Source organism: Amblyomma americanum, chromosome 8 (genome assembly GCF_052857255.1).
Source record: "Amblyomma americanum isolate KBUSLIRL-KWMA chromosome 8, ASM5285725v1, whole genome shotgun sequence".
Lineage (NCBI taxonomy): Eukaryota > Metazoa > Arthropoda > Arachnida > Ixodida > Ixodidae > Amblyomma > Amblyomma americanum.
Window position 1 is genome coordinate 48,355,370 of NC_135504.1, and position 12,260 is coordinate 48,367,629.

The 12,260-nt window shown below is 42.5% G+C and overlaps 1 protein-coding gene across 1 annotated transcript in view; it reads right to left on the bottom strand.

Annotated features, from left to right (window-relative positions):
* Positions 1-12,260, bottom strand: part of LOC144102356 (uncharacterized) — an 87,072-nt gene that overhangs the window by 52,435 nt on the left and 22,377 nt on the right. The gene's annotated exons all lie outside the window — the stretch shown is intronic.

Sequence of the window (12,260 nt, forward strand, 5' to 3'; positions counted from 1 at the left end):
GCCCCAGCCGGCCAGATTGTGTTCCCAAATATTAACTTGTGTGAAAGGTGTTCATAGGTTATAATTCTACCCTTCTCTCCGGCGCATACATTGAGACTTATCTGTACAGCTGCCGATTTCTTCGCGAGGAAACGTATGATGATTAGCGACAACTGCTGGAAACAAATGTTTAAAACTGACAATGTGTAAACGCACCATTATATTGCTGTAATTAAGGTAAATTGGAGATATGGGAATAAAATTTGGAGGCCAACTATCTCGATGGTAGTCAATTACTTTTCTGCACATGCTCAGCCAGTTCTGTGGGCATTAAATTGGCCCCTCTAAGCAGTCACATTTCAGATTGAGTAATGATAATCGGTTAGTTATTTCCTGAACCTATGTAAGTTGCTAAGAATGTGATCAAAAAGAGATGACAAGAAGATGGGCGATACTGAGAGTCCCGAAAAATTCTTTCTTGCAAGATGTGTCATTTGAAAGAGAGAACGCTCTATGACAGATGAAGGGTCCTTAATGATTCGGTTTTAACGGGTTTATTTAATATTTCAGAAATGACTCTGACCATTTTGCATTAGCTAGGCATAGATATTCTCTTTCTTTGCAATGTAGATTTCATCATTGCAATTTAAAAATGTAGACAACTAAATTATATTTGCCTCGAACATATAGTTTAAAATAGTGTATGAGGATGTCAGGCGGGCCAGCAGCTGGAGAATTCAGGCGGAAATGATAAAAAGGCTCAATGGTTTCAAAGCCCCGTGCTGTTTCACGCCAACTGCTTGTACCTCTACCCGTATTCATTGATATGAAGATCCACTTTATGCCGCCGCGTTGGCTTTGGAAATGTGGCGCTCGGCTCACAACCCTAAAGACACGGGTTTGATCCCAGGCGCGGTGATGAAATCTTGATGGAGGCGAAATACTGGTGGCCCGTGTACTGTACGATGTCAGTGCACGTTAAAGAACCTTACGTGGCCGAGATTTCCAGAGTCATTAAATGCGCCTTCCCCCATAGCCTCAGTCGCTTTGGGACGCTGAACCACCATAAATCAACCTAAATCACTCAAAATTTCCGCTTTAATCAGTAAACAAGTGGATTAAATCGCTTTAATCTCAGTCATTGACCACAACTGCAGGCCATTAATAAATTTTAATCTGCGCCAGCGCTTCTTCCATCACTACACTGGAATCGTGCTGTGCTTGTGTAGGACCTTGCGTTTTTTGACTGGCTCCTGCAGAGCGATGTTCACATCGTGAATTAAATCTTTTTATGTCGGCTGGAGCACAGTGCGAGAACTGCAGAGCTACTCCATTTATTAAAACATGTCCGCCTTAGGCCTGCACATGTGCCCCATCTTCACAATTCCGGATTCAGAAACCGCAATCTGATGTACATTATGTGCATAGTCTTGTTGCAGATGAAAATGCATCACCTCCAGCTGCACACTGCCTGGAATATCAGCGTGCGTACCTGTGTGTGCGAACCGCAGCTGCGAACAGCGCTTGCTTGCTGGAAACAGGAAAGATCCGCTTCTGTAGACTACGGTGTTTCACTTCTCTTGCAACGGAGTTGTCCATGGGAGAAAGAAATACTGCATTATAGAGTTACTGCAACACTGTCATGACCGCTATGACAGTGGTTAAAAACGCAGTTTAGGTTGTTCATTCTACCTGAATTTTTCTACGACGGGCTTGTCATTCAGTCACCGGCAACGTTGGGCAAGCAGTTATCGTGCCAATTACTTTTATGTTCGGGTTGCCTGTGGCACATAGGGTTTATTTGCTTATTTCACCCTCACGTCAGTATCTGAGAAGGGAGTAAGAAATACACAAAGATAGCATGAAATTGCAGAAGGCCAGTGAAACAACTACAAAAAAAGAATGAGAGAAACTAAAGTAAGCACGTAATTTAGCAACACTCTTTCAAGGATCAAGAATTGTTGGATTGAAAGAGATAAGTGCTTTTATTTCTATGCAGAATGAAAGTGCGAAATCCAAAAATGCATTAGTTTTCCACAGAATCATGCCGACGTGATGTCTATGATAAATGCGACGCGAAAGAAGCCTAGGTGAAACGCGCAGCCGATTTTCGATGAACTCATGAAGAACTCATGATGGAGCGCGTTGCCAAAAGGACAAAGACGTGGTATTTCATTCCTTGATGCAACCATTCTTTGGTCCGAGCTAGCCTGCACAGTACCGACGCTGGCTGCGTCATGATTAATAAAGGGAAACAAGGGCGCTGGTTTTGGTTACATCATGTGCAGATTTTTAACCTTTCGATCCTCGATGGATTAAGCATTCTCGAGTTGTGACCACATGAATTTGCATCAAAAAACTTTGGCGTTCTTGGTGGCTGTGGGAGAACCATGGCTCTGGTATCGTAGTACATTATGATCATTGTTCTTGACATAATTCATGTGGGCTTTCTGGCTATAGGGATAGGTGACATCCACTGCTGTGTACTTCAAATTATGGTGGCCGAAAAATATATGAATAGAAAACAGCCCTCTTGTGTTACATCACAAATGTCTTACAAGCTAAATTAATAAACAACCATCCAGTTGTGTGAAGGCAGTCGGAACCAGAGTAACTCAGCACGCCTATCAGTGCTCATTAAACAACATTCGTTATGGAAATAAACTATCATAAGAAAGGTTTCTTTCCGCGCAGAGTTCCTGACTTGAATTCTCTCCACATTGGCGCAATGCATTGAGGGAAATGTTGAAAATCAATTTATTCACTTCTAGAGAGAATCAGATGCCTGTTCCAATCTTTTGTGTGACATTTCTTATGCGACTGCCGCTTGTTATATCTGTATTTGATCTAAAGATTCGTAATTATATAAATAAACAAAGTAATATCAAACACACTCTTTAAGTGGTTCGACCATAATACTAGAAAGAGTAAAGTTCAATGCTTACATGATAAGCCGGAATAAATATACACTTCCCTAAGTTGTACGGATTATATTAAGCTTCACACCAAGAGTATTTAGCGTTGAGGTTGTTTTCAAGTCCTTGCTTGGTATTGTACGTTACCGTTTCCCAAATTAGAGCGTTGGCGTTAGCAAATAAGTGTAAAGGAAGCATAAATAAAACTACATTAGTCGTTTATACAAATAAAGAATAGGAGATCTAAGACAGTGCCTATTGCATGAAAACAGTGCCTATGGGAACGACAGAAAGAACTAGTTGAACGGCGGAGATTGTCTGCCATATACTGCTGACCATGAGAGAGGCTTTGTTCAAGCCATTTTAGAGCCTTAGAGCTAGGCCTACTATGTACAAATTTTGTGTCAGCATGTAGGAAAAGCTAAGTAACAACCTTCGTGAGACCTAGAAATATCTGTGGCAGAAACTAAGCCTGATTCCTATATTTTGATATGACAAGTGAGAATGTGTGTTTCGCTTCAACGAGATTACCTGAATCCGTGCTACCCTGCTGAAAGTTGTGAAAAAAACGTTTGATTAAAGGAAAGTTCTAGAATGTGATAACAGTATGTGCTCGAAGATTTTACATGGGCTGCTGGCAGCAGATATGGGTCAGTAATTAAAATACCTATTTTCGTTTCCACATTTATGCAGAGAACCCGCGTTCGCTGCCTTCCAGTTAGCCGGTATATCACCAAGTCTAATCACTGCTGCAGTGCTTTGCTTAAGATAGAGGATGATAGAGTTTACTGCTTTCGAGGAATTTTGGGGCGACCGATGTCTTAATAATGGCAGTTTTTAACTGCATCATTATGGTTGCTTATCACAATATACAACGAAAAGTAGCGATAATGAGCAAGTACAAGAAAAACCGACGTTACAGCTCATTGAAATTGCATGAAAGTCCATCCGTTTATCACATGCTCACCTTCACTCTCTAGTATGAGTTTGTTTGAATTCTTTACCGCAATTCTCCATGCTCTAGAAACGCTTATAATTTTGAAAATTTTCGTAGGTTTGACAGTCGACAACCACTAAAAAATTAAGACTTTTTACCATGAAACCGCAACAATCAGCAACGGGACCGAAGATGCTTGACAGCGGCTTTTTTGCGGATGTGTATAAATGATTTTTGCGGTTTGATGTGTTTTCGAAATGTGCATTGTAGCACGCGCGTGGGGGTGATGAATGATAATTGCAAAGGATACGAAGTGATTCGTAAGACCAGTGTCGTTGCTCTGCGCTGTAATCTAGTTTTAGTTTTTTTGTTCCACTTATTATCAATCGTTAGTGCAACCTTATAATTTACAAATTGCATGCATCTGTTGACAAAGGCTCGCCTCGTATTCCTTCACATAAATATGAATGAGATGGGCACATGATTGCACGCAGGAGCACAAATATTTTATTACATATTTTATGCAAGTGCAAAAACAAATTAATAAAATAACCAACTCTGAGCGAGAGGGAGCTAAAACGTCCAAGGAATGATTTCAGTTCACTAGTAATGCTGCTTGAATTGATGTGACTGAAGCATAAGAATTGTTTTAGTGCTCTTGACAGATGTTCGGGCAGAAATGTATTAAGCTTGCGGGAATCGCTTACTTAGCGATTTAAAAACACAGGCAATACATTACCGACACACGCACAAGGGACACCCGCTAGTGATGTAGATATGTGTCTTTGCTTTCAAACCACTAAGCAAATGATTCCAGCAAGCAGATACCAACCAGGGAAACTTAAGGTTTTAAAGAAAATGTCGTAAGAGAATGTAAGGAATTATCGCCTAACTTCGGGCATGTACTCTACTTCTGAGCACAGTTGGAGGGCTTGTTATTAAATCAAAACGGAGTGTGCCGGTTGTACCTTGTGCAACTCCAGCAAGCTGACTGGTGATTTGGGCGCGGCTAGATAGCAAGCACAAAATAGTGAATTCCTGTTGAGCCCGTCAGGGTGATAAATGTGGGGCTGTATACCAGGCGATACCCGGGAATTCGATGTCTTCAATTAAGACAGTGGAGGACAAAGAGTGGCGCGTACCGACTATGGTATTAGCGCAGTAAAGCTCTGCAACAAATAAATATCATCACTAGGAGGTCGGTATCAAAGACCTAAGATTATTCTCAGTTTGACTAGTTCATAGGCTAGATATTTCTTAGCATTCTAAAGCTCAACGTTATATTAAAGTATAATTCGATGCTTATCCAAATGGGTGTTAACTGATCATCTCCTGGCATGTGTATTCAACCACAACGATGGAACATAAAAGCTTAGGATAAATCAAAGTTGTTGCAATAGCGATATGCTTAAACAGCCAGGTTTCTGTGAGGATCATAACTTCTCCAGAAAGCGCGCGCCATTAACCGAAGGCAGTTATTTGCTCCTGAAAACACACTCGAGGTTGGTGAACAAATTTCGTATTTGAGGAAGAAACGAACATTGGCCGGTGCCCCTTCATGCGCTTCTTTTTCTGAATCAGAAATATAGGTTCGGAAGGTGGACAGTAAAATTTGCTTAGATTTCTGCTGGATGCAGCCTGCGTTAACCTCTAATGCATTATCAATAACAGAGTCTTACATGTAGCATTTTTTATTCGCCAGGGCTTTGTTTTACTGAAATTGAAAATACGGGGAAACAAGGTAGTCATTTGGTGAAACGAATCTGTTTTCGCCATGTTTAGCGAACACCCCCCCCCCCCCCCCCTTACAATGATGACATGTGCAACATACCAGAGCACAGACAATACTAATATCGGGTTCAGTCAGATTGTCTTGAAATCCATCTTTTTGCGCGGGGGGGGGGGAGGGGGGGCTTCGATTTCAAATTCAAAATATGGGGAAGTAAGGCAGTCATTTGGTGCAATCAATCTCTTTTCGCCATGTCTTGTGAACGCCCCTACAATGCTGCTATGTGCGACATACCAGAGAACAGGCAGGTTCAGTCAAATTGTCTTGAAATCCATCTTTTTGAAGAGGGGGGGGGGGGGGGGGGGTGTCTTCGATTTCAAATTTAAAATACGGAGAAGTAAGGTAGTCATTTGGTGAAATCAATCTCTTTTCGCCATGTTTAGCGACCCCCCCCCCCACCCTACACTGATGGTGTGTGCAACATACCAGATTACAGACAATACCACTAACGGGTTCAGTCAGATCGCCTTGAAATTCACTTCTTTGATGGGGGGGGGGGGGGGGGGGGGTGCTTCCACTTCATTTAAACGAGTGGAATTTTGATGTCTCTATAACCGCGATGCTGCAAGCACGCTTTTTTTTCACGCCTGTACAAATTTCCCAGTGTGATGAGGCTGTTCTCTAATGTAGTACCCGCAACTAAGACAAATATAGATGCTAGCGCAGAAGTATGGCCTTTCCTAAAGTCTGTACGTTTGGGCGCTGCTGGTGTGGCGCAGGTAGTTTTCTTTTGTTTATGAAGAGACTTTCTTTAAATCTAAGTGTTTGCTTTTTTGTGTTTTTTTGCTTTTTCCTACAATCGCAAGCTATTGCTGCGTCAAATATTTATATCCACATGTGCTCCCACGCCACAGGCGTCTCGCTTCCTGTCTTTCCCTGCCATTTGTATGGAAACGATTCTGCTTTGCTTATAATATTCTCGCGTATCATTTCTTTTTGCATCTCTATTTTATATGCGTGTTCCTTTCCCGCTTCCGTAAGCACACCGAAAGTGTGGTTGCTTCTATGACAGTCTGTAATCTTTTCTTCTCCTTTTCGCAAACCTGTATATTTAGTCCTTTATAGATCATTAAAAAATAAATAACGTTCTTTTTATGAGCCCATATATCCCTGGAAAACAAGTTTTCAGGGATATGATTATTACTAATTGCTTCCTTCTAAAGCCATAACTGCAACTGCCTGTTTGTCCTACTCAACCATATAGGGTCTTTATGAAATGACGACAAAGCCACGGGAGAAACAAACCATCAACACTTGAGATTTTCCTTTGCACAAGTTGAACGTTGCAGAACGGTCTGATTTAGGCATATTATGCTGCACATTCATGAATATTTGTTTTGCATGTTTATTTCGAAAACAGCAATAGCAGCACTGTTGTTTCAGTAGATTTATAGCTATTTTACAGCGATAGCTGTCATGTGCCCCTCCCTGGCTTGCACATCGCCATCGCCAACATCGTCGCCGTCGGCGTAACCGGTGGCTGCGTTAATGATGTCCACCACTTTGTAGATGTTGTTAACGCACTCACCTTATATCGCGGTCAACCTGGGTCGCATAAGCCTGCGGGTGGCTCTGTTTGAAATAACCACCTGCAGCTCACGGGGGCATCACGTGATCACTACATCACCTATCGCTGAATATCGCGTTACATAGTCGTAACCGTCCTATGAGATTTTTGACCCTACGCACAAAAGCGTCCGCCTAGTCGCTGGAGCATAGCTTCGATTCTTGTCAAAGTGGGGTCCGGGATTCAATCTTTCGTGGCGCCGGTTCTAACTTGTTCTAAAGTTGTACAATATCCTGATCAGTGCATGTCGCTGTCTACAGCAGAATGCCGGAAAAAAGTGAGTACCATAAGTTCCAACCGAATACGAGAGCCGCAGCATTTTTCGATGCAGGAGCAGTCGGGCCACTTTTCTGAAACGTTCACTGACCCAGTAGCGTGACATTGGCAGTACACGGCAGTGAAAAATGCACCAAGGTGAAAAGCGTGCAGTAAAGCACATTTTTAATCATCCTAAAAAGTATTGCAATAACGTAAAGAAATAGCCATGACGTTAAAGGAATTAGAGTCTAAGATATATCAGAAGCAGTCGTAAGCTTTATTCAAACCTGTAGCAATCTGCTCCACGACGCGCTGCCAGTACTTTATTAGCGCTTGACGGTCGGCCAGTGGTAGTATTTATCGTAATGGCACACGACTCCCTGCATTTAAGAGCCTGAAAAGGAAAAAAGAGGTAATGTCACAGAATGTTTACTACTGCTTCCTACGTGGACTCTAAATGATGCGCTAATATTGGTTGTATTAAGTAATTCACAGCTATAAATGTAGTCTGGTGCGTAAGATATCCGGATGACTACTTCTATCAACATCATATTCAAACTACTGGCGTCTTAATAAGAAAACGGTGTATGCAGCTGAGTGCCTGTGGGCGTAAAAATAATACGGACTCGACTTCCAATACCGATTTTTTGAGCTTCCTTTTATTCGAAACACTGTGAAAGTGAACGACTTCATGTTCCTGTTAGATCATTTTCGGAAAAACGATTAAAAATTTTGCAATTGGCTTCTGTCGTGAATGGTTTCAGATGGACTACAGTTTACTGGCTAAGATGTACTGCGTACAAAAAAATTATTCTGTATTGCTGCTAATAATCATGCGATGTTCTGAAAATACTGCGACATGCATGGCATAAAATTTTGGATTGGGCCTTCGCGGTTTATTCTTTTTTCGAGTCCTTGTCGCATCTATTTCTCGCCATTCAGATGTCTGAGTATAGCCTTTGCCAATACAGAGGTGTAGCGCTTTTTTGTAGGTACTTTTGTAACTGCAGCCCATTATTTCTGATTTGGTAGGAACATACATATTGGTACTATCGCCGAGAAAAAATTGCGGAACGCGAGTTCTTGGAAAAACGTTTATTGCAGCTCAACCTCGCCACCCATTCGAATGATAAGGTTACCAGAGGAAGAAGAAATAAGTCCTTTAATACATTGACACAATATAAGGCGACTTGGTAACAATGTGGAGCTACACTAAACGTTTTTACAAGAACTCGCGTCCCGCAAACTTTTCTCCCCGATAGCACAAGTTTGTATATTCCTAATTTTGTTAAAGAGGCAGAAGCGCTGTCTCTATTCCAACCATTCGGTACACATGACACATGACGCATGCCAAACTGTTCGTCCTATGTCTTGGTTATCTCAAAGTTTACCTGCGGCTTACACTGGAGCCTTCCAAAAACGTAAGGACTACAACGTTGCGCTACACCTCTATTCCTTCTTGTGTTTCCTGCTTTTCCTGCGTTTGCTCTCTGTTCTCAAAATAAGCCTTAACATTAATATAACGACTGTGCCTCTGCGGGTCCAGTCTACAATTGAACAATGAAATTAGTAACAAGAATTAGAAAGAAATACAACTGCAATGCTTATTGTGTGACATCAACAAGTAATCTCAAGATTTAAGTCTGCAGTTCACCGAATGGGCGCGCTCATATGAAAGGTTTGCAGATGTCGCAATAACTTTTTCAAAGCTCTTTTTATGACCCTGCTTAACCCCATATATTGGAAAGTGGCAATGTAAAATCGTTGTTATCCTAGTGGATGTTTCCGACAAGAGTTGGTCTCGTGTATCAAGTAGTGATACGTATTGGAAATAGAATTATTGCAGTCGTGTGCACTGTGTTTCATGAAACTAAGCAAAAAATTCAGAGGGCACTTAAGACTGCTTACGCGCTGTGGTGCCGAAAGCATTAGTGTGTCATCATGAGCGCTCGACCTCGACGCAGGTTACGCACTAAGAAATAAAACGAAGTCGCGCCTCTGAACGCTGATTCCACACACGCTGAATCCACAAAGGTCAGCGTGGAACACTCGGACACTCGCTTTGAATACCTGTGGCGAGCTAGCTTCCAATCGAAGAGACGTATGCTGTAGCTATTGCTCTAAGAAGCAGCGCCGATAAGGATTTTAAATGTAAGCTAGATCCCGAGACACTAGGAAACCAGTAAGAGCACACAAAACAAAGGAATCTGAGGGATAACAGAACGGAGAGTCAGGTGAGTTAAAACTGCGCATTCTCAAAAACGAAGACGATGTAGGTCTAATCAAAACGAGTATAAAGAGAGGAATGACGAAAGTGAAAAGTCGTTACATGAATTCGTGCCGGTTACTAAATAAGAGGGGTGCTGACAGACTGGTTTCCAGCTTTGGCAACCTGCTAGCAGAGGCTCTATGATAACCCTTTTGGTTTCAGTCCGAGCACGTGCTTTGATTCGCGTCGTGGGTACAATAACTCACACTTTTTGCATGTCTTAAAGTGGTCATCCAAATGGCTGCCGGGCTTGTTTCTTATAAACCGGCGGTGTTCTAGTAAGCAGTCTTTTCGAAACCAGCCGGTTTTTCCATATACCACGCAACTATTGCAAAGCGACCTTATATATAACACACGTGGTACATTCCGTGAAAGGATGAGCGCGTTTCTTTGGGAACTGCTTACCCTCTGTTTTTACCAGCAAAACACAGACCTTTGCAACTTTGGAAGAGGTCAAAAAGAAATTATTCATGCCTCTTCGCTTCTCTACGTTCTTTGTGTGAGAACTTACGAAAGTAGGGTATACCAGCTAATGGTTTCCTCTTTGTTTCTTTTTGCTTGTGTCCCTTTTTGCTTTTGGCCTACAGCTTTTGAGGGAGGTTTTCCGAAAGTGTAGCCGGCGCTGCACAGACGTTCGGCCCCCGCAGCGACTCAGCTGTGCATAGTATATGGGGAACTTTTTGTCAGCGCTGCTTGAATAGGAGAAGACACAATAACACGCCTAATTAACTTCAAGTGCGTGCTATCAAAGAAAAGACGTTCGTTCGTTGAACAATGGTGCTGTGTCCAAAATGACTCACGTTCAAAAATGAATAACAAATCATTGAACTGGACAGAATTGCCTTTCGGAGGCTCCCACGTGAAGTTCAGTGAATAGTTACGAGAATAACAACATCGTTTACGGTCCGGCCTAGGCATTTAGTGCAGCTAGCTACTTTTGAGGATAACAAGAGAATCGTCCATATACTGAACGATGGACTAGACCTGCCCCTGGAAGATTTTGTCGAATACGCTTGCCTACTGCGGCAAGGGAAATATCGCAAAAAACTGGGGCGATTGAATGCCCGGTGCAAATTCCATTCTTTTGCACGAAGTGCTGCCCACTGTATTGTAGAACTGGGAATGCAAGGCAGAATTCCAGTACATGGAGGAAGTTTTCACAGGTAGGGCCTGGGTGAGCCACGATTCCAGAACTCCTTGGGTCTCAACAGACAAAACATCCTGCGTCTACTACTTAGGAAGTATGATACGCTTCTCTTTCTGCTAACTTCTACTGTTGATTTTACGTCTCGTTTTTTACACTTCTCTGGCTCGCGCTTTTAAGGTCGCGCATTTTCATTGTTTTATATTTACCTACTGCTCCCGATTTTGGCTCACCGGGTGAGCTGCATATTAAATTCTTGCTGTACGCTAGCCAAAAGTCTGATAAGGATCATGGTGGATGGTATTTTGATATCAAGTTTTGTTGCTTTATGTGCTGTTAATGGTTTTTAGGTGTCACGTGAGTCCTGGCTTGCATTTAAGAACCTGCTCGTCGCTCGCAATAAATTGTTAGTAGCTAGGTGCTACTCCTGTTAGCTATCGGTTCGTCCTCGTATTTTCGCACTGCTTTCTCTAGCAATGCAACGCAACAAGACCAACAAGCCCAAACCGCAACTCAAGCTTTATGCAGCAATAAATCGAATGAGACCACCAGCGACAGTAATTGGTTATTAAGGAAAATAATTGCGCAGTAACTATCTCACATCTTGGTGGAGACCTCATCCGCGGCTTCAAGAAAAAGTTGAATTGCCTGGGAAGGCATGCAATTGCAGGTGCATATCTCTTAGGTTCGAACCGCTGTCGCAAGCTAGCCTCCAACTTAACTGTCACATGTAGGCTATATGCAACAAGAAATCTTATGACACCACCCAGATTGCTGCACGACCGACGGTTCCTCAGAATTTTGGTACCATTCTAGTCGGGAAAACGGGCCCCACTTAGACGTCAGCCAGTGGGGGGTTTATATAGACGAAAGAAGATGCATTTTATTTGTGAAATTGCGTTGCTTGCATTGTCGTTTGTGTACTGTGGGCGTTTGGTGACGTCACCTTATTTTCTTGCGTTATCTGGAACTTTGTGCATTATCGGCGAGTACACACATTAACACGCTCCGCTGGCTTTTCTCGTAATGAGATTAGTAACGCTGTCGCATTAAATTTTAACTTCTCACTCTTTGATGGTCTAACTACAGGTCAGGCAATGAAGATTTTTTTGAGGACGCCTCAGGGCAACCTTGGGCTTTTTGCTCCGGTGAAGTTTTCTAATCTATCGCCTAAAACAAGGGTGACCGGCTGACAGCGTTCCAAGAAAATTTCGCAGCGACCGCAAGTTGTCCCAGATATGCCTGCGGTCGAATATTACACAAATATGATTTATCATGGTGTAACAACCAAATCGGGGTGCACGGCATCTTTTACTCAGTTTGCACCCCCGGAAGTGTGCCACCCTACAGAACGTGTTCAAATCATTATAAAACATCACCTCGTGACCGAGTTCCTAAACCA